The 22623-nt window shown below is 48.2% G+C and overlaps 4 non-coding genes across 4 annotated transcripts; 3 read left to right on the forward strand and 1 right to left on the reverse strand.

Annotated features, from left to right (window-relative positions):
* Positions 1 to 17885: 17885 nt before the first annotated feature.
* Positions 17886 to 17968, reverse strand: TRNAL-CAG (transfer RNA leucine (anticodon CAG)). Its single transcript has one exon. It is a non-coding gene; the product is annotated as a tRNA-Leu (tRNA).
* A 548-nt stretch (positions 17969 to 18516) lies between these two features.
* On the forward strand, positions 18517 to 18588 carry TRNAD-GUC (transfer RNA aspartic acid (anticodon GUC)). The gene has a single exon. It is a non-coding gene; the product is annotated as a tRNA-Asp (tRNA).
* Positions 18589 to 19223: 635 nt separating this feature from the next.
* On the forward strand, positions 19224 to 19295 carry TRNAG-UCC (transfer RNA glycine (anticodon UCC)). Its single transcript has one exon. It is a non-coding gene; the product is annotated as a tRNA-Gly (tRNA).
* Positions 19296 to 19595: 300 nt separating this feature from the next.
* On the forward strand, positions 19596 to 19667 carry TRNAE-CUC (transfer RNA glutamic acid (anticodon CUC)). The gene has a single exon. It is a non-coding gene; the product is annotated as a tRNA-Glu (tRNA).
* The last annotated feature ends 2956 nt before the right edge of the window (positions 19668 to 22623 follow it).

The raw sequence follows: 22623 nt of genomic DNA on the forward strand, positions 1-22623 counted from the left end.
TAAGGCAGCCTTTAAAATACACACATATGTTTAAACTTTTCTTAAAACTTTGTTGTTGTTGTTGTTTTGAGAATGAGGTCTCGCTATATTGCCCAGGCAGGTCTTGAACTCCTGGACTCAAACTATCCTCCTGCCTCTGCCTTCTTAAGAGCTGGAGTTATATATAGGCATGAACCACAGAGTACAGCACTTTTCCTAGAACTTTTCTCAGCACTTTATAGCAGTATATCCTGCCCAATCACCAAGACCACATCCTGAGTGACTTCTGGGGACTCTCTGTGGCAGGGACTTAAACCTTCTGGGTAGTCAGAGAAAGCTATTCTTAGAAGGAGAAATTTCCTAGAAATCAGCCACAAATAATTGTAGATTTTTCAGACTTTTCATAATACTTTGTATTCCTCATTCCTAAGTAGCTATTGTACCCTCCGTGACTTTTATATTTTTTAATAATTTCTTTAATTTGTTTGTTTTTCATTGCCATTTAGTAAAATCTCTTGAGAGTCCCAGCCTGTTCTTGGGAAGTCAAGAGAAGGGATTTTTGTCCACTCTTTGGCCAGAACGTTGAAAGAGAATTGGCATATTCCCCAGAGACCTATTATGACAGGGTCAGTGGTTATTAAATAAGAAGATTCTAGAGGGAAATTGTGATGTGGGACTGAATCAAAGCCTCTAGGTCAACCACCCCCTCCCATTGCACAGCAAAGCACGAGGTGCACTGTGCTGTTGGAGTGTGGAAGTAGGCATTTCCTTTCACCTAGACAGTGCCATAGCACTCACATTCCCAGGGCATCTATCTCTGGCTTATGTTCTCAAAAGACAGTTCGCCTCTTCAGGTTGTTTCATTAACAAAATCTCCTCTTTGAGATGACTGGGATGCCAGCACCCACACAGAATCAATAATGTCAAGCCAGCTCAAGAAAGGCTACTCCTGCTTGTTTGTTTGTAGGAGTTCCTTCCTTAGTGGAGTTCTAGTTTGACCCCAAGGGGGAGGAAGTCTATATTTAGGATTTTATTAAGTTACTTTTCAGATTGAATCCAGTTGAGGGAGAAAGACTGGCACATCAGAGGGATTTACCACTGAAGCAGAGCTAAAGAGATGTTGTGGAGTAATAAAACAGGAAACACAACCTGTAATCAGCTTAAGTGGAAATAAATGGCAAACTGTGGAAACGTGATCCCTTATGCACATTCCCTCCTCCGCTCCCAGGCGGTGGCTGTGGGTATTAAAAGAGACAAGGCAAGTAAAAGCTACAAAGTCTCTGCTCATAAGTAAGAAATAAATGATAATTTGGGGTCACCCCAAAGACAATGTCATTAGAGGATATTGTGTTTGAGGCCTTGAGAACTGAGGGGAAATCTAAAATTAGAAATAATACTGCTTCAGTTTCCCGGAATATCAGAAAAGCCATTTTTTTAGTACTAAAGTAGATAGGAAACTATTCATTACTACACAACAAAGAACTCAGGAGAATCGGGATTTAAGACACAGAGAAATTTGATATTAAGAAGTTCTGGCAAATTCAGCCTGCTTGGACTTCTGAGCAGTCAATAGCTTCTTCCAAAACTCCAGCTCCAGCTTTGCCTTCCCCCTTACTCTACTTTTACCTCTCTATATTAATATTTTCCTCTCCCACAACAGCATCTGAACCTGGACGTGACCCCTAGTTTTCGGCTTGTTACTACTCACAATGTGCTGTGAGTGCATCATAGTCTTACCACACTACAGGTAGAGACATGACAGAAATTGGAATTCAGACTAGAAGAATGGAAGAAAAAGGCATTTTTAAGGAAGAAATATAAAAGGGAACCCAGTAAAAAGTTAAATGGTGTGTCAAAAGCCATTTTTTCCCCTTCTAGGGAAAATTAAGAAAGGGTATATTTTTTTAGAGAAAAATGTGTGCGTGTGTATGTGTGTATGTGTATATGTTTATGTATCTGTGTGTGTGTGTGTGTAAATTTGACCTAGCAGAGTACCATGACTCCTCTCATTTAGTAGAAGGGCCCAAGATTTTATTTTTGTTTTTTGGGTTTTTTTTTTTTGTCTGTTTGTTTTTGCTATTAAGAAAGGAAGCCAATAGAATTTGCAAAGAACCTAAGAAGATTAGTTGTTTTTGTAGGCTTCATAGACAGGCTTTGTAAAGGAACAGTTCTTGAGAGAAGAAATATGTACTTGAATTTAATATATAAATGTATGATAGACAGGAGAAGAGGAGTTCACTCCAAGAAGGTTCAGGGCCCTCATGCACACGCATCTCCCGGTGACTTGTTTTGTTATTTCAGGTTAGTGGACAGAACTGTAGCAATTCCTTTGTAGGAGAAAATCCTACCAGGCTTGGATTTTTAACAATCCTGCTGTAAGTTTTCCTAATCACTTACCCCAACACATTTTCCAGAACTTATAGAAATTCTATTCAGCATCCAGATCTCAGGAGCATCATTCCTGTGGTGTTGAAGAAGGTTTCCAGCTTAGTGAGAAAGGTCTACAAGAGTTTATGGCTTATGATAATCTGTGAACAAGGTCAGGAATAAAAACAGTATGGCTTACAAAAGCAAAGATATAAAGTCTTCACCCATCTCCAGAAGAAGTTCATATATAGTAAACTCTCCCTAAGGCAGGAGGGTTGAAATGTGTCTGAGCACATCAGCCAATGGAAAAGAATATCTCCTTCCATTATTATATTGGGTGTTGTTATTTTTTGTGTGATCAGACATGCCTCTGACCCATTAGAATGACAAAGTGCAAACAGAGCCTCAGAGGGTGTCCTCAGGTATAACTATAAGAATTGCCTGGGAAACAGCCTCAGAGCTCCCAGGCAGCAGATTTTCATTCATTCAGCAATTATTTATTGGGTGCTTACCAGGTACTAGACTGTTCTAGATGCCTCAGATACATTTGTAAATAAAACAGATGAAAATCCCTACATTCAGAGAGTTGGATTCTATTGGAAAGAGACATAAAGTAAACAATAAACCCATTAAGTAAGCAAATTATATAATATATGAAATGATACAAAGTATGGGAGAAAAAAAGCAGGGAAAGGGGATTCGAACTGGAAGCGGATTGCAATTTTAAATAGTGTAACCGTTGAGCAAAGATTTGAAAGATGACGGGAACTGAGCTCGAGGCTATCTAGTGCAAGAATATTTCTGGCAGACGGAACAATCAGGCAAGGAACTGAAACTGCTTTATGCCTGGAATGTTCTAGGAGTTGTTTGGAGTGAACTTGAGGGAGGGAGCGAGCAGTAGGAAATGAGATCAGAGAGGAAAAATACACAAGACCTTATAAGCATCATGAGATTGTTCACTGACACCAATGAAATAGGGAACTTTCGGGAGATTTTGAGCATGCGAGTGACATGATCTGACATGTTTTTAAAGCACCATTCTGATTGCTGTCTTGAGAAAAGACTGTAACAGGGCGAGGGCAGAAGCAGTGAGACAGGTAGGTCACTGTTGCAGTCAGCCAGGCATGACAAGACGGAGGCTAGCACTAGGGTAGCAGTACAGAGGTGGTAGGAAGTCTACATCCTATGTATATTTTAAGACAGAACAACCGGGCACAGTGGCTCACACCTGTAATCCCAGCACTTCAGAAAGCCAAGGTGGAAGCATTGCTTGAGCCCAGGAGTTTGAGGCCAGCCTGGGCAACATAGCAAGACCTCGTCTCTACAAAAAAATCAAAAACATTAGCCACCAATGGTGGGACTACTTCTGTAGTCTCAGCTACTCAGTAGACTGAGGCTGGAGGATTGCCTGAGCCTGGAATGTCAAGGCTGCAGTGAGCTCAGGGGGTGTGCAGTGCAGTGCAGTGATCACACCACTGCACTCCATCCTGGGTGACAGAGCAAGACTCTGTCTCAAAAAATAAAATAAAAATGAAAATGAAAATAAAATGAAGATAAAACCACCAGAATTTCCTGAGAGATTAAATATGGGAAGGGAATGAGTCCAAGATCTTTCATCTAAATGTCTTGGTTGTTTATTGCACCACAAAAAACCACCCCAAAACTTAATGGCTTAAAACAACCAATTTCTTCTGATCTCTTATGCTTCTTCTGTGGGTTGACTGGGCTCAGTTGGGCATTCTTGTTTGGGGTCTTTTATGCTCCTGCAGTCAGACAGTGGCAGAGTCTTATGCAGATTTGAATGCAGGAGATGACCTGGGAGAATAATGCTTCTTGTGTTGATTGGCATAAACATGGGTAAAGGACATCATGATATATTCAAGATGAGTAATGGCAGCGAAGCTATGAGAGTTGGCATGTAGAGGACAGTGGTAATCTGGGGCTCCCTCTTGATCCCTGTTAACAAAAGACTGGTTGTGAGTCCTGAGTTAATTCTGTGTGTTTACTCTCACCGATGGAGTTGAGGTTGCCTAGAGAAGCCAAGCATTCATTACTCCAAATACATGGCCTTTCTTGACCCTAATTAAGTGAGTTAGGGTAGAAGTCCTGGGTAATCTAATTACTAATTAGAAGGGTTCATGGATCCCTGCAATTACTAATTCCCCAAAGAGGCCAAGACCAATCTTGGCCTCTTTGGGGAATTAGTAATTGCAGGGATCCATGAGCCCCACATGTTGGGCACCAGAATGTAGGGAACCAGCCCCACATCACCCGTGGGTACCTGAGTTCGGTGGGACAAAGGAATGAGAAAAAGACAGATTAAGAGAGATAGTGGGACCAGGGGGCCATCACTCATTACTTTGGAAGAGACAGTGAAGGCCCTAAGCTGTGATCATCCACACTATTTATTGATTACAATCACTTTGATCTATTATAGGGTAGGGGTGGAGTGATGGTTGAGTCAATCGGTGAGCCGGAACTGGTGTGTGATTCTAAGAATTGCTAACTGGTGGTTTGGGAGTTTCACAAAACAAGAACGTGTGGTTATCTTTAACTTATTATCTATGTACAGCTGGTGGAACACAGATCTTAAAAGGAGCATACAAGTCTGGCTACGTTATAGTGCTACGAAGGGGTTTTATGTCCTTGAGCACAATGTTTATGGTAACAGAGCTGAGGTCACCCTGCACCAGAACATGAGGCATGGAGAGGCCTTCCTCCTCAGAGGCCTCCTGCGGCCCTCTGCAGTTGGTTGTTCCTGGTTTATGTGTTACTCATAACCAATTTATGTAGGCACTCTGTAAGTCCTTTCTCCTTTGCTGCTTTTCCCAACAAGTAACTTTGTACATTGTCTTCCTCTAGAACTTTGCTGTCTAATACAATGGGAGTCACCAGCCACATATGACTATTGAATTGTGGTTAGTCCCAACTAAAATGTGCTATAAGAATAAAATATACACTGGCTTTTGAAGACTTAGCATTTAAAAACATGAATACTAAATATCTCATTAATATTTTATACTAATTACATGTTAAAATATTATTTTGAATATATTGGTTACATAAAATAGTAATAAAATTACTGTCTTGGTTCTTTTTACTCTTTTTAATGTGGCTACTAGAAAATTTTAAAATATATATGTGATTTATGTGATGTATGTATTGGACAGAGCTGCTCTTATACCCTTGATGGGATATAAGACATCTGGAAACTCATGTGTGAGATCCCTCTTAACCCTTCTTAGAAGCATTGCACTCCTTCCCCATATGATCAGAGTTTCATGATCTCATCTCTCTTAGAGTCAGAAATCCTAGAACCCTCAGGCTTCTGAGAGTTCCAAGCTTGAATGCCTTTGCCCCTGCTCCCAGGTTTTTTGTAGGTAGAGGTTTGCAAACAAAATTTCTTTATTTTGCTGTAACCTGTTCACTCTCACATGTGTAACAGGTTGCTCAACACTGTCTTAACAGTCTCTTCATCACAGAAGATTAAAATCTCTTTGTAATCTATTTTTGGATTATTTCATTAGTATAACCTCAATTGTTTGTATTACCACAATCCATCTTAATAGCTACAGTTATCCTTTACCATAATGAAATTGTTCTGCTACAGTTTGGCTCCTAGGGGTTCAAACTGATGTTACCTAAATAAGCACCAGAACATTCCTATTCTCCCTGGATGCAAGAGTACTGAAGTGCCGCATCTTGTTTCAAACGTTTGAATTTATGATAGATTTTACAATAGGCTTATGCATTGCCACAAACAAGGAAAGAAGAGAAAAATGTGGAGGGTGACATCTGATGACAGCTAATTCCAGCTGCTGACACTAGAATTTAAGGGCAGAAAGTTTATTTGTAAATCACATGAGTACAACATTGAAATCCAGCTACTTCATTTTACCAATGAGGAAACCATGACTCAGACAAGAATTGTGAGTTGGCCCAAGGCAAACCTCGCCCATGCCACTATACCTCATTGTCTGCATTCACTCATCTACACTGCCTACTCAAGACTTATATTTTATTATGTCCGAGTATCTAATTGTCTCTGTTGTTAGTTTTTCCATAATTCAAGAGTAAGATCTTCAGAATGAAAGTTTCTCTAGGGCAGAAATTCTAATCTAATAGATTCATGCTACTTTTTTGTTGAATTGGGCAATTGGGCACAAGAAGACAAGAATACTCACATTTGTTGAGCATCAGACTTTATTATAATTACTTATTTTTCTATTTAACATCAGCTATCTATCTAACATCAGCTTCTCTAAAGTGATATTTGGGGGTAAATTTCCCCCAAAGATTAGTTTTTTTATATTGCCTCATTAGAAGAGAGGAGGAGAAAGTTCTTGCAGGCCAGAACTTTACTTAAAGAACACACAGTGGCTGGGCGCGGTGGCTCATGCCTGTAATCCCAGCACTTTGGGAGGCCAAGGCAAGCGGATCACAAGGTCAGGAGATCATGACCATCCTGGCTTACAAAGTGAAACCCCATCTCTGCTAAAAATGCAAAAAAATAGCCAGGTGTGATGGTGAGCACCTACAGTCCCAGCTACTTGGGAGACTGAGGAAGGAGAATAGCTTGAACATAGGAGGTGGAGGTAGCCCTGAGCCAAGATCGCACCACCGTACTCCAGCCTTGGGCAACAGAGCAAGACTCTATCCACCTGCCCCCCATCAAAAAAAGAGCACACAGCATCTTCATCAACTTCTAAATCAATCAACAATTTAGTCCCTAAAGTTTAACACCATTGCATACAATCAAGATGACATTTGCCTAGAAAATTGTCAAAGCAACTGGTACTAAAATGCTCATCATGGCTCAGAGAACAATGTTTATGTTCCCATTGATTGACTGATTTTTGAACAATACAGATTGTGTTTAGTTCTCTACCCCTAGTATCAAAATCAAGCAGGTCAGCCCAATTGATATGGTTCTATGGGGTCACGGATGGATGGATGGATGGCTATTGGTATGTTGATAGCAAAACTATCTATGGCAAAAAATTAAAAATAAACTTAAAAAATCATAGCTTTCTAAAAGTGTTTTTTAAATCTCTGTGGCTGAAGGTGCATACATTTTAAGTACAAACGAAGAATTGTGTTCAGGAGAGAGTATTGGGTGTCAAAGCCAGATCATTTTTCCAAATAGATTATTAAGAAACCCTAAGAGTTTGAGAGTTGGATTACAAACCAGTGGAAGAGTATCAAGGTAAATAATGAAGGCAATACCAGTTGCTGTTTGCTGACTATAGATTGACTTTCTATAGTAACTGGAGTTGTGAAGTAGATAGGCGTCACCACATCAAGCACTTGGAGAAGAAACCACTTCCTGTCAAACCTGACAGCATAAACTTGTTGCTAAATATACCTCTAGACCAGTGCTGTCCAACAGAGATATGAGAAATTCAATTTTGCATTTTTAAAATTGATTTTAATAATATATTTTATTTAACCCAATGTATTAGTGTTCTAGAGCTGCCATAACAAAGTACAATAACTGGGTGGCTTAAACCACAGAAATGTATTATCTCACAGTTCTGGAGGCCAAAAGTCCAAGATCAAGGTGTCAGTAGAGTGAAGGTGCTAGGGAGAGATCTGTTCCAGGCCACCTTCCTGGGTTCTGGTAGCTGCTTTGCGTACGGCAGCAGAGCTCCAACTTTTTATGGTGTTCTCTTTGTCTATATGTCTGTCTTTCTATCCAAATTTCCCTTGTTAAATTAGGATGCAAGTCATATTAGATAGGGGCTCGCTCTACTCCAGTTTGACCTAATCTCAACTATGTAGAAAGCAGAGATCTCATTTCTAAATAAGCTCACACTTGCAGGTACTGGGAGATAGAATATCAACATATGTACATTTTATTGTACATCAAGTACAAGTCAATAAAGCTGTAAGAGGAAGTTAATCATAAAAATATTTAAATACTACAGAAGGACAAATGACAGAAATTCCTACTCATCATATCATATCATGAATTTCAGGGGGTTATATGAAAAATACATACACATGATTTATTATCATCTATATGATTATACTTTGATTCCATTTGCTTTTTTAATGAACTACTTATATTAGTTATCTATGACTGCATAATAAATTACTTCAAAACTTACCAATTTAAGCTAACAAATACTCATTATGTCACAGTTTCTGTGGGTCAGGAATCCAGGAGCAGCTTAGCCTAGCCTCGTGGTTCTGGCACAGGGTCCTCATGAGGTTACAGTCAAGCTGTTGGCTGGGGCTGCCATTATTTGAAGCTTCAACTGGGGCTGGAGAACCCTATTCCAAGCTCATTTAGATGGTTGCTCACTTAGGTAGCCTTAGCTCCTCCACATGTGGGCCTTTCTGTAGGCTGCCTGTATGTCCTACAAAACATCTACTGGCTTCTTTGAAATAACTGTGTGTTCTCTCAAAATGACACTTCGCTTCCCTGGAACGTAAATTATGAGAGAGACAGAGAGAAAGAGGGACAGGGAGCCTAAGTGAAAGCCATGGGCTTTTAAAACCTAATCTTGGGAGGAATGTACCTTCGTTTTTGCCATATCCTATTTTCACACAGACAAATTATGATATGATGTGGGAGTGATCTGCAGGGAATGTGGACAGAAGGTGTGATAATCAGAGGCTGTTTTAGGGGTTGACTACCACAAAAGTATAACTGGCGTATGTACTTACCTACTCCTCCCTCATCCTTTTAAACTGCCACATAGCATTATGTAGCTCATAAATAGGCTCTTAACTATAAATATGTGACTTATTTCCTAATTTTCTATAATAGAGACAATGAAGCAATGAAGATACAACATTGCGAATGGTTGCAAATATTTGAGTAAGATAAATATCTAGATTGGATTTGTTAGGGTTAAGAATAAACATTTAAAATGTAGATACATTCTTCCAAATTTTTATTTAAAAACTTTGTAGTGTTAGAGTAGGCAGACAGTCAGAAATGAGCAGGCAAGGGAGCCCCCCTGGAAAAAGAAGTCCTGGAGATTCTACCCACTGCAGTCAGTGCCTCCCACTGACAGCCAACAAAAGGACATTTGGCCTTGTGCTTAGGCTCCGCCAGCCTTGAAGGGGACTTATCAGGACCTAGCTGGAGATAATCATGCTAGGAATTTCCCGCGCTGGTGAACACAGTCCTCCAGAAACTTGCCTAGAGTATATTTTGCTCATTTTAATAGTAAAAACACACCCCTAGGTGGAGATTTTAAATGTTAATTCGACCTGCACCATGTATATCAGTGTGTACAACCACGGAGCATGCATACCCAAAGGGACCTCCTGAAACATGCTTGCAAGTGACATGCCCTCAAGCCTTTTTATGAATAATTATATAAGATTCTCATAGAGAGGGTCACCCAGCACTACCTGCTGCTGGTTCCTTCTTTTGAGCAACGTGCTCTGACTCATCTTTCAGAGTGTAATATCTAATTAAATAGACACTGCTACCACAGTTTTTTCTGCTAGGTCAGGTTGGAGATGTTTTCTATTCCTCTCTAGGAATGTACTTTGTCTTTCTTCAGTAAACTCTACTGGGCCGGGCGCGGTGGCTCAAGCCTGTAATCCCAGCACTTTGGGAGGCCGAGGCGGGCGGATCACAAGGTCAAGAGATCGAGACCATCCTGGTCAACATGGTGAAACCCCGTCTCTACTAAAAATACAAAAAAATTAGCTGGGCATGGTGGTGCATGCCTGTAATCCCAGCTACTCAGGAGGCTGAGGCAGGAGAATTGCCTGAACCCAGGAAGTGGATGGAGGTTGCGGTGAGCCGAGACCGTGCCATTGCACTCCAGCCTGGGTAACAAGAGGGAAACTGTCTCAAAAAAAATAAAAAATAAATAATAAATAATAATAATAATAAACTCTACTTATCATGTAGAGTTTATTAAACTCTACTTATTATGTAATAAACCTTGTTATGTGTCTCTTGGCTGAATTCCTTCTTCCAAGTTAAGAAGAACCTAGGATTCCCATACCTGCCAGTAACAGTCCTATAATTTCACATTCAGAAAAGAAGGATGATAGTGACCATTTTCTCAGACCTTCAGCAACACTGCACTACCAAATATTTAAAATAATAATAATATCAAAGGCTAAAAATATCACAAATTAGAAGTTTGCATAGATGGATGGACATGTGATAAAGGATATATAATAGGATGTTAAAGACAAAATCTAGATGGTGAATTTACAGGTTTTATTAGTTTCCCAGGACTGCTTCAACAAATTAGCACAAACTGATTGACATAAAATGACAGAAATGTATTCTATCACAGATCTGCAAATTAAAAGTGTGAAATCAAGATGTCAGCAGGACCATGCTCCCACTAAAGTCTTCCCATGCTTCCCACTAAGGAAGAACCCTTCTTTGCTTCCTGCTGCATTCTGCTAACTCCCAAATATCCTTGACATTCCTTGGTCTTTGGCAACATGACTTGAGTCTCTGCCTTCCCTTCAGATGGCCTTCTTTTCAGTGTGTTTCTGTGTGTCCTCTCCTGGTTTTTACATAGATAACATTTACCTTCACTTTATCCACAGGCTGTCCACCAAGCTGCAAATGACAAAACACACTTGCAGAATATTTTGCAAGAGTGATTGCAGAAATATCTGATTAAAGACTAATACATCATCAATATCCCAAAAATGAGTATGGAAGATTTCTCATTTTACTATAAATATATGCAAATTAAATAAAAATTTTGAAACATAAATGAGAGTACACAACCTCAATTTTATTTTTTTTGAGATGGAGTTTTGCTCTTGTTGCCCAGGCTGGAGTGTAATGGCACAATCTTGGCTCACCACAACCTCTACCTCCCAGGTTCAAGTGATTTTCCTGCCTCAGCCTCCCAAGTAGCTGGGATTACAGGCATGCATCATCACAGCTGGCTAATTTTTCATATTTTTAGTAGAGACAGGCTTTCTCCATGTTGGTCAGGCTGGTCTCAAACTTCTGACCTCAGTTAATATGCCCACCTTGGCCTCCCAAAATGCTGGGATTATAGGCGTGAGCCACCGCACCTGGCCACAACCTCAATTTTTTCTTTTTTTAAATTATTTTATTTTATTATAATTTTAAAAAATAAAATAGAGACGAGGTTTCACCATGTTGGTCAGGGTGGTCTCAAACTCCTGACCTCATGATCCACCTGCCTAAGGCTCCCAAAGTGCTGGGATTACAGGTGTGAGCCACCGCGCCCAGCCAACCTCAATTTTTTATACATACAGTTCAGGATCTTGAACCAGTGAGACAGCCAGAGCACTTGATGGCATAAGTGTCAACCTCAAAAATCAAAGATTCTGACAGGTGGCCAAAGCAGTAGACAAAGATGCCCTCAGCAGAAATAAGTCACCTTTCAGTCACAAAGATTTCGCTAGTAGAAGGATTGCCATGGCAAAGTCCTGGCCAATTATTTATATGTATAAGTGTCTCTTTGTGTATATACATCCATTGTTAGTGGGCATGTTGTTCTTTGTGCGAAAAACATAGAAATCCTCTCAATGAGGCATCTTGTTGGCCCTTTGCCAAAACACTCTAGTTTTCTAATTCTCCCTTTTTGTTCCCCTCTACTAGAGACCAGGCTGTATGCCCCATTTATGAATAGGAAAACTCAGCAACAAGGAGGAAAGTGTCCTCTGAAACCAAATTTAGTCCCAATACTGTTCCATCAGCAGGAAACCTGCCATTCAGTCCCTAAGATCTTTTAAGACACCCATTCTTCCTCCAATTAAAATGGTACTTAAATAATAAGGAGATTTTATGTCTGGAAGTTAACCACAATCACTGCATAAGAATAAATGCTTTCGTCCAGGCGGCAGATTATAGAAGTCAACCGAGTACATTCCCTCCATTAATGGGCCTTGCCAAATACAACTGTTACATAGTCTTTCCTGAGATCCATCTATCGGGGAGCCACACAGATCAAACAAGTCTAGGATGTCAAAGGGAAATCACAAGCAGAGGAATAGAGTCACATGGGTGAGTGTGACTAACTCCATCACTTGAGTTCTCTGGATCCACGGCTGCAGGTCATGCCTGCATCCATGGGTGGCACCTTTAGTGGATGCTGGGACCCAGGGAACCAAGGAGGGAAAACAGTTGGGGGCAGTCCCTCATGATCTTCCTCTCTACCTTGGGCCACTCCAAAGGAAGAAGGGAACAAAGGACTCCTTTTGAGTGCCTTCTGAAGCACTGAGACTCCTTTGACCCTGAAAGTCTGCTTTTGCACAAGGGCAAGTTCCTCATATTAGATCTTTTCAAGCATTGCCCAATCAACTCAGTTCTTTTAGCAGTCATATCTGGCAGGCCCAAAGGGAATGATTCCCCAAAACTAGAGAAGCAACTTCTGGGGAAGCATCTGAGGCAGCAATTGAGTGTCCTGGCCCTTTTTATCCCCCCTACTCAGGGCACCCTCCAACGTTGGCATCAGCTCCTCCAGTTTCACCATCTCCACAACTCCTCACCCTCCCATTTTTGCTCTTACCACTACAGGAAATGCCCAACAAAGGTGATGCCATCTTATGGTTTAAGTTCCTTTCTCATTGCATGACTTTAGGCAAATAAAGAGAGACAGACTGATTTTCTGATGACCCTGATAGGTATATAGAAGCTTTCCAAAATTTAACTCCAGTGTCTGACCTATAAAGGGATGTTACACTGCTCTCAAGCCAAACCCTAATCACAGCTGAAAAACAGTCAGCTCTACAGACAGCAGAGAAGTTTGGAGGTGTGCAATATGTCTCCTATAGTAGGCGAAAAAGGAAAAGAGAAAATAGGGAAGGCAAGGAAATAAGGGAATTATCACTGCCAATAAGAAGAGAGGTGGTACCTGTTGACAACCCTGAATGGGACTCCAATGACTCCAAAGATGAATGGAAAAGGCAACACTTTTTAATGTGCATACTGGAGGGCCTACAAAGAACTAGGGCCAGACCTCTTAATTAAACTGTTCATGATAGACAAAAAGCCAGATGAGAATCCCTCAGCCTTTACGGAAAGGCTGAGAGATGTGCTAATAAAACACACCTCCTTATCACCTGATTCAGTCAAGGGACGGCTCATCCTAAAGAACAAGTCTGTGACACAGGCAGCTCCCGATATTAGAAGGAAACTGCAGAAGCAGCCTATAGGACCATATAGGACCTTGCAAAACCTTGGGAAACCTCCTGAGGGTGGCCACCTTGGTCTTTTACAATAGGGTCCAGGAAAAGGCCCAGGAGAAGGAGAGAGAACACAAGAGAAAGACAGAGTCTCTAGCAGCTGCTTTGCAGGCTTGCAAAGTCCAGGATCCCCAAGGTGCATCCACTAGTTGTTACCAGTGTGGCAAGTCAGGGCACTTTAAGAAAGACTGTCCAGGCTGCAAGAAAAAGCCACCTCAACCCTGTCCAGCTGGTATTAGGGACCACTGGAGATTGGACTGTCCCCAGAGATGAAGGTTACTGGGGTCAGAACCAATCTCACAGATGGTCCAACAGGACTGATGGGTCCCAGAGCTCAAAACCCTGGCTTCAGAGGTTCAAACTTCCATTACTGCTCAGGAGCCCCAGGTGATTCTGGAAATTGAAGGAAGGAGAGTGGACCTCCCTCTGGACACTGGATCCAGTCTCTTTCTTCTCCTTTGCAATCCGGGTCTCCCTCTTCCCATAGCACAACCATAATGGGAGTCTCAGGAAAGATTCTAACCTTTTTCTCAGCCCATTACTTAGTTAAGGGGACCTATTATTTATGCATGTCTTCTTAATCGTGCCTAAAAGTCCCACTGTTTTATTAGGTAGAGACATTTTAGCTGACATAGCAGCCAGCATCCTTATAGCCCCAGAAGAAACTCTTTGTCTCCTTCTGGTGGAAGCTAATATTAATACAGAAGCATGGGCAACTGAAGGAAGAATAGGTCCAGGGTTAACCACTAGGCCAATCCAGGTCAAAGGATTTCTTTCTACTTTTCTTAACTAGAGACAATATCACTTAAAGCCAAAAGCTAGGAAAGGACTAGAAGCCATTATTAATAACCCAAAAATGCAGGAACTCCCCAAACCCTGTAAAAGCCCCTGCAACACCCCAATATTAGGAGTACAAAAGCCCAATGGGGAATGGAGATTAGTTCAGGACCTCTGCATCATTAATGAGGCCATAGTCCCAATTCATCCAGTGTCCCTAATTTCTATGCCTTGCTAACTCAAATACCTGAGGGAACTAAATGGTTCAGAGTCCTAGATCTAAAGAATGCCTTTTTCTCTATACCATTACACCCTAACTCTCAATACCTGTACCTATTTCCCTTTGAAGATCCCTCTGGCCAAACCACTCAGTTAACATGATGGTACTCCCTCAGGAATTTCAAAACAGTGCTCACTTGTTTGGAAAGGCACTATCAAAAGACTTCTCTGAGTTTTCTCATTCTCTGGTCAGTATCTTGCAATATGTAGATGACATCATACACTGTGCCCCAACTGAAAAAGCTTCTCAGGAAGACACAGAAGCTCTTCTTAATTTCCTAGCTGACAAAAGATATGAGGTTTCAAAATCCAAGTCCCAGCCCTGCCAAACCTCAGTAAAGCACCTGAGTTTAGTGTTGTCTGAAGGGACCAGAGCATTAGGGGTAAAAAGGATAGAACCCATTTCCTACCTCCCCTTTCCTAAGACCCTCAAGCAACTAAGAGAATTTTGAGACATTACAGGATATTGCAGACTATGGATATGAGACAGTTCACCCCTGATAACACCTCAGAAAAGAAATTCAGGTGGCTAAAACTCATTTCCTAACCTGGGAACTTGAAGCTCGAAAGGCCATTAAGCCAGCTAAAACAAGACTTACTTAAGGCACCAGCCTTAAGTCTTTCCATAGGGAGGGCCTTCAAAACTTACATATTAGAAAGAAAAGGAATGGGACTGGGAATTTTAACTCAAACCGGAAGACCAGCTCAGCAACAAGTTGGCTATCTGAGTAAGAAACTTGATTGGGTAGCTAAAGGATGGCCAGCGTGCCTCAGGGTAATTGCAGCAGTGGTCTTACTGGTAACAGAAGCTATCAAACCCTGGGAAATGGCACAACTCTCTGTATACCTTCACATAATGTAGCAGAATTGTTGTCCTCTAGGGGAAACCTTTGGCTGCCAGACAGTCGCTCTCTCAACATCAGACTCTGCTGTAAAAAGAGTCTACAGTCCAAATCAAACCTTAATGTAAAATAAACTCAGTCACTATCCATCCTGAGGAAACTTGGTAGAGACCTCTGTGAGCTGTATTCAGGATGCACATTCACGTCTCAGGCACGTGTCTGGGAATGAGATAAAAAGAGGTCTCAGCTGCAGAAGCAAGACAGGAGCAAGGTAGGATCCTCGACACAAACAGTGGGTGGGAGGCGGTTAGCTCGGGAGGAGAGTTTACTCGTGCGGTGGTGTGTAACTGAGAAGAATGTGACACGTGATGTGTCACTCCTACAAGTCCCACTTCCTTGGTACTAGATGGGAAACCATGCCATTATTTTCTGGAGCTGGGAAGCCAGTGACGGGAAGAGACAAAGAGGTAGAAAACTGAAGAGAAAATCTGGGGCCAGTGGGCCCAAGCTCGTGCTGCCTGGCGGCATTCCTCGAAGTGAAATGCGTGGGGCAGTGGCGGTGGCAGGACAATGAAGAGAAGCAGGACCAGGAGGCTGCCAAAGGCTGGGGTATGGCGCGCTCTTGAGTTCGGAAGGGCTGTTGTTACCAAGGTAAAGTACGGGCGGTGGCGTCATCCATTAGTCCAGAGAGGGGCCGGGGAGCAGGCAGAGGCGGATCGCACGTGGGAGCAGGGGCAGGAAACGTTCTACCGGACCACAGCCTAGGCAGGCGGCAGAGGGGTACGCAGCTTTGCATTGATGCTGCAGCACCAAAACGGGACGTCGAACTGCATGGGCCGGGAATTCAACCCGGGTCTCCCGCGTGGCAGGCGAGAATTCTACCACTGAACCACGAATGCACCGATGGAAGACACCAAGCGAAGCTGGCACCGCCTCAATCGCCACAAGCCGCCAGTAACTGCAAGCATCCTGGCGCGAACCTATGTCCCACTGCAGCGTCCAAGAGAGGCTGTCGGGATGGGGCGAGCAGAAGGGGAGGCTGACCACACCGCACGTCGAGGGACTATAGGCATACGCGCAGAGGGACAAAGGCAGACTCGTCCCATCTTGCACTTTCTCTGCTGCCGGGGTCGCCAGGATAAAGAGCAGCCCTGGCCCTCGCCCGATGGCCTAAGTGGGCAAGGTGCGCTGTGGCGGGCCTTGCTGAGCGCGGATCCCCGGCCCAGACCCAGAGTCCTTTTCCCGCCGGGCTGGCCCAACGCCGGGGTTGGGGGTGGGGGTGTCAGCGAGAGGGGGCGGTGAAGGGGCACCGGTCTCGCAGCCGCTGCATGTGGCTCAGAAACGTCGACCAGGTCCGTGGGAGCCTCGCTTCTGCGCTCTGAACCGGCCCCCTACCCCCGCACTGGCTCGTACACGGTGCGGGACCCCCACGGGCCGGTAGGGAGGCCACAATGCAGCAGAGGAGCGCCTTGGCCGAGCCGCAGCTGCTGACCCGGGAGAACGCGCTCTGGGTGTGGCTGGGTCGGCCCAGGTCGCGGTTTCCCACGTGGAAACGAGGGGCGGCGCAGAGCTGGTCCCGGCGGGGCCTGGCCGCTGTGGGCCGGTGACGGGGATCTAAAGCTTCCGCCGGGATTCCTCGTGGGCAGTCTCTCCGGGTTTGCGCTCGCCTGCCCGGCTGTGTGCAGAGATCCCGCCGCCTCTGGCCCGCAGGCGTGCGGGTCGCAGCAGAACCGCCGGCAGGCAGGTTTTAGCGGTTAGGGCCCCACAGGGAAGGGAGCACAGTTAGCGCGGTGGGATCGGCAACCTGGGTCGGGTGTCCGGAGAATGGAATGGACAGGCGGGGGCCGAGGGGTTGGAGACAAGGACAGGACGTTGGATGGCGGGCCTCTGGCTGCAGAAGTGCGCGGGGCTCCAGCAGCGAGTCGCTGCTGCTCGGCGGGCAGATGTTGGAGAGTGCAAACGGGCTGGCAGTGCGCTCCGGACGCCTCTGTGCAGCGCAGCGGCGATTCAGGGCGGTGGGCCGAGGGCGGTGAGCGGTCGGTGGTGGGCGCTGGGCGCTGGGCGCTGGGAGGAAGGAGGGAAAAAGAGGAAGTCGAGAGAGTCAGGGCTGTGTCCGTTAGGGCGAGTGAGGAGAAGGCCGACGGGGGAGACCGGCAGGAAAGAGCCAGGAAGGGGTTCGCGGTCCCTCGGTGTGTTAGGGCCAGGTGAGGGCGCGTGAGGGGGTGCGGAGTGCGTCTGCCGGAAGGAAGGGCAATCGGTAGAGGGTCGCGAGCGCTGGCGCACAGTCCTGGGAAATTTCTGTGACTGCCGGTGCTTGGGTGGGCAGGCAGGAAGAACGGACGTGCCTGAGAAGCAGCTGCGCTTTGGAGGCTTGCTGGAAGGGGGCTGGAGTTTCGGAGCGTGGGCGGGAACCGGGTCGAGGTGGTCCCGGGTGGCGGTGGGCGTTGCCCTCCGGCGGGTGGGCGGGCCAAAAGGTCCGCTTGTCAGGAGTGGGATTCGAACCCACGCCTCCAGGGGAGACTGCGACCTGAACGCAGCGCCTTAGACCGCTCGGCCATCCTGACGGCGCGCGGTGGCGCGTCGCGGTTCGCGTGTCTGGGAGCCGGCGCCCTTGGCCGGTGCGTTCGGTGCGCAACCGACGGAGCGCTCGGGCGGAGCGGGCACCAAGCGAGCCCAGCCGGCTGGCTCTGGCGTGGACCTCCTGGCGTCCCCACCCCTGACCCAAACGGACCGCGGGGTGCCGGCCGCCCCTGCACGCCCCCGCCCCCGCGCCTCCGCCGGCCGGACCCCCGCAGGGCGCGCGCCCACGACGTCCTAGGATCAGCGGCCTGGCGGTTTCGCCCGCGCCTCTTCCCGACCGGCGCGATCCCCGCGTTGGAGACAGCAGACAGGGCGCACGGGGAGGTTCCACGCCGCTCAGGTAGCTGTGGGAATCCCGCTCGGGATCCGGGTGGGATCGCAGGGTGCTTTGTTGGGTGTCGGCAGGTTGCGGGTGGTGGGTCGCGGGCGGGCACGTGCCGGACCCCTGCGGTCGGTCGTCGGAGGGGATCCAGGCGGGGCTCGGTGCCCGCGGACGGAGTGGGGTCTGTCGTCCCGGCGGCCGTCGCCGTCGTCCTCGTTAGTATAGTGGTGAGTATCCCCGCCTGTCACGCGGGAGACCGGGGTTCGATTCCCCGACGGGGAGGCAGCAGTCCTTTTTGGGCCGCCGCCTGGGGCCCAGCCTGTGTGCCCACCCTATCCTCCCTCCGCCCCCCAGCGAGCCCCAGGGCGCCATCTCGGGCCTGGACTGCCTGTCCCCTTGGCCCCTGTGGCCACTTGGCTTCATGGCCTCTTTGGCCCCCTTGGCCTCCTGCACCTCCTGCCTTTTCTTGTCGCCGGCCGCTTGGTCGCCACGGCGTGGCGGCCTCCTCTCGCCCTCACGGCGCCCAACGAGCGGCCCGCCCAAAGTGGCTGTCGGAAGGGGCTCCCTGCCTCGCACGGGGCCCGGGCCGCGGTGGGAGGGGGAGGAGTGAGGACCCTGTGGGCACGCAGCGGCTGTGGCCACGCCGGGCACCTGGTAGAGAAGGGCTCTGGCGGCCCCGGGCGGCGAGGGAGAGAGAGCGCCCCCAGAGTCAGGCAGGCAGGCGGTCCGACAGGAGCAGCCACGCTCCGGTGGGGCGCGGGGCATCCTTGGGCGGCGCTGTGGCAACGCGGAGGGCGACGGCCGGGCGATCGGACGGACAGAGGGACGCAGCGGCCATCCGGGCCTGGCCCGCCTTAGGCGGCGCGCTCGCTCGCGGGAGTCCCGGGCGGGCGTGGCGTGGCTGCCCGCGCCGTAAGGCGTTGGTGGTATAGTGGTGAGCATAGCTGCCTTCCAAGCAGTTGACCCGGGTTCGATTCCCGGCCAACGCAGCGGCCCACCTTTTGCGGGGGCGGGGGTCTCGGGCCGCGGAGCCCGTGTGGTGGCCGGTCTTGGCCTCCGGCTGCACGCGTGTGCGCCCGGGGCAGGAGGTGGCGGTGTTTGCAGGGCGGGCTGCGAACGGGACCAGAGCCGCTGGGGCGGTCGGGTGGCGGCGGGCCCAGCGTCGGCCGTGGGCTGGCAGTGGGTGTTTGTTTTAAACCCAAGCAGGGGACAGGCGCCAGGCTAGCGCCCAGTGCCGGGGCCACAGGCACTGGGGCCAGGAGGCGCAGTCCTGGACGGGACTCCGAAGCTCCCTGGTGGTCTAGTGGTTAGGATTCGGCGCTCTCACCGCCGCGGCCCGGGTTCGATTCCCGGTCAGGGAAGTCCTCCTTTTTTGGCTCCGCCGTCCAACTGCCCGACGCTTTCATTCCTCTGGTTTTAGCCACCAGCCTGGCTTGCTTCTCCCGCACCGCAGCCACGACCCCTGCGTCCTCCCCCTGAGGCCCAGAGGCTTCCTCCACCCATTTGTCCTTTCGGCTTCGCTGGCGCCACCTGCGCCACATCAGCTTCACAGCTCTTCCTTGACGGATGCTCGCCTCTCTCCCACTCTCCCTGGGTGGCAAAGCCCACTGGCCAGGACAGGCTTTCTCCCCCGTTGTCGCCAGCAGACCCGCCGCTGACGCCGACGCCGCCGCAGCCAACAACACAAAGTCTCAGTGGCGTCTTGCTGCGGAATGGGCCAGGACTCTCCAGCAGCGAGGCTTCTGCCAAGCCAAGCCCAGGGGTTGGGGGGCGGGGGGCTCACGGGCCACTTCGCTGTCATCTGTGGGGGATGTGCACCTCAGGGTTTGGCCACCTGCAAGGGCCGCTCATGCCAGCCAGCGAACTGGCTTTTCCACGGCCTGCCAGGTCCTGAGCGGGCCGGAGTCCCTGATTGAGCTCCACGCAAGTCAGCGGCTTTGATAGGGATGGCAGTGAAACTTGAGGCGAGACCGCGGGCCAGCCGTGGCGCCGGGGAGGCAGAGCTGTGACAGTCACTCTTCCAGCACGAGTATGATTTTCTTCGTGCGGACGGGATATCGATGGGATTCCTGTGATCTGTGGGAACACGTGTAGACTGCGAAGTGATGGATGATCAACTGAGGGGATGTAGGGCATCCGTCTCGTCGGTATGTGCCAGCTCTCCCTGTTGGGAACATCACAGGCGCTGTCTTGCAACTCTTTGGAAACGCACACTCGTACGTCCTCGTCACCTATGGTCGCCCTACTCTGCGATGGAACATTAGAACATATTTTTTCCGTGGAACCGCGGACTCGTGCCCATTTCCTCCAACCTCTCTTCACCCCAGTCTCCCACACGCCCTCTCCAGCATCTGGCTCCCATGGTTCTGTGCTCTACCTCCACCAGGTGGACTTTTTGAGCTCCCACGATAGGAGTAAGGACCTGCCCTCTCTGTCTTTCTCTTCCCGGCTCACTTGACGTTGCATCCGGACCTCAAGCTCCATCCGTTTTGCTGCAAAGAAGAGGATTCATTCTGTTCCAAGGCCAAGTAGTATTCCCTGCTGTTTATATGCCACATTTCTTTAATCCGTTTCCCAGCTGATGGACTCTTAGGTTGATGCCATGTTTCTGCAATTGTGAACAGCGCTGCATTAAACATGGGGGTGGGGGTACCCCTCTGATATTCAGATTTCCTTCTGCCTTGGATAAATAGGGCTCCGTGGGATTGCCGGCGGCAGTGGTAGCTCTACCTGGAGTTGTGTGTGTGTGAGAGGGTGGAGGAGACGGAAGGGTAGGGTTGAGGTGCGGTTTGGTTTGTTAGGTTGTTGTGTTTCCTTTGGACAAATCTCCATGCTGCTTTTCAGGGTGGCCGTCCTTATTTACCTTTCCGCCGACGGTGGCTAATTCTTCCCTTTTGTCCACCTCCTGGTCGGGATGGGTTATTTTCCCTGCGGGTTTAATGATAGTCATCCTAAGCGGGGTTCACGACTGCTCCTCATGCTTTTCGCTGCCATTTCCTTGACGATTGGCGAGGCTGAGCATTTTCTCTTCATACACCCACTGTGTGGGCAGTTCCTATGTGTTCTCTGCCCACTTTTCAACGGGATCAGATGGCGTGCACATGGCCCGGCGGGTGCCTATTGGTGTTTGTTTTGGGGGGGGGGGGCGCGCGTGTGTGTACACATGCTCCCCGTCGCTGTTGAGATGTTTGAGTTTCTCGCCTGTTCTGGATGTGACGATGGCGCTTGAGAGAGGTCCCGCTAGTTAGACCAACCTGGCCACGGGCGTTGAAGCGTGGAGATGCAGGAGCTGGTGGGAAAAACCCAGCAGCCAGGCTGACCAAAGTGCATGTGGAAAGTTGAGGTTCAGGATAGACTTGTAGCGGATATTGGTTTCCCATCTCTTCACCTACGCTCTCTAACTTCTCCCCAGCTGGCGAGGAAAACACGGAGATGGCGCGTATCCCAAGCGCCTAGGTGTGCTGTGGAATTTCTTCCCACCCCCTCCTTAGCACAGATCTGCCCATTTGTCCCAGCCTCTGTCCCGCCTGGTATCGATCTGAGTGCTTGGCCGATCCACCAAGTCAATGGCAGAGCTCAGTCGACTCCCTGCCGAAACTTTCCTTGGGGGCAAAGTAGAGGTCCCACCGACCGCCCAAGCCTGTCCCTTGATATTCGGGGGATCTTGGCAAAGTCGGATCGCCTGCCGAGACCAGACGTGTCGGGGAGAGAGGGGCTTGGTATTCCCACGGGAGGCGGGCTTGCTCGCCAGCGAAATGTGGGTGTGACGAACAAAGCTGTGCGTTCCCGTTGCTGGCAACCACCCCGGCACGGGACTAGGGGCTGACACCAAGGAAAGGACAGAAGCATGCCGACCGCGGACTGGGAGGCGGGAGCAGGAGTCCAGGGTGTCCGGGTGGTGCACCGGCTGGCTGCCACGGTCTGGGAACCGGGCGGTCCAGTCAGACGGAGGTCATGCCGATGCCTGGGGCGCTGCGGCACATCGTGGGCGGCCTGTGAGGTCTGAGGGATCCCTGGTGGTGGCGGAGCTGGTGTGTGTCTGAAGAGCCTGAAGGAAACCAGGACTGGGGGATGTGAGCGTGTGAGAGAGAGGCACTGGCAGCCAGAGGGAGAGTTGGCTGTGCCAGGGTGTGTGTGTGTTTGTGTGTGTGTGTCTGTCTGTGTAAGAATTCGTGGGGTGGAGGGAGATAGAGCTGAGGGAGGGAAGGCTGAACCTGGAGTCTGAAGGAGTCGATTCTCAGCGAGTTGGTATCTCTGGGCTCTAGTCTCGGCAGGAACAAAGTGGTGTGGTCAAAGAGGACCCTCAAGTGGGGGAGA

Source organism: Saimiri boliviensis, chromosome 19 (assembly GCF_048565385.1).
Source record: "Saimiri boliviensis isolate mSaiBol1 chromosome 19, mSaiBol1.pri, whole genome shotgun sequence".
NCBI lineage: Eukaryota > Metazoa > Chordata > Mammalia > Primates > Cebidae > Saimiri > Saimiri boliviensis.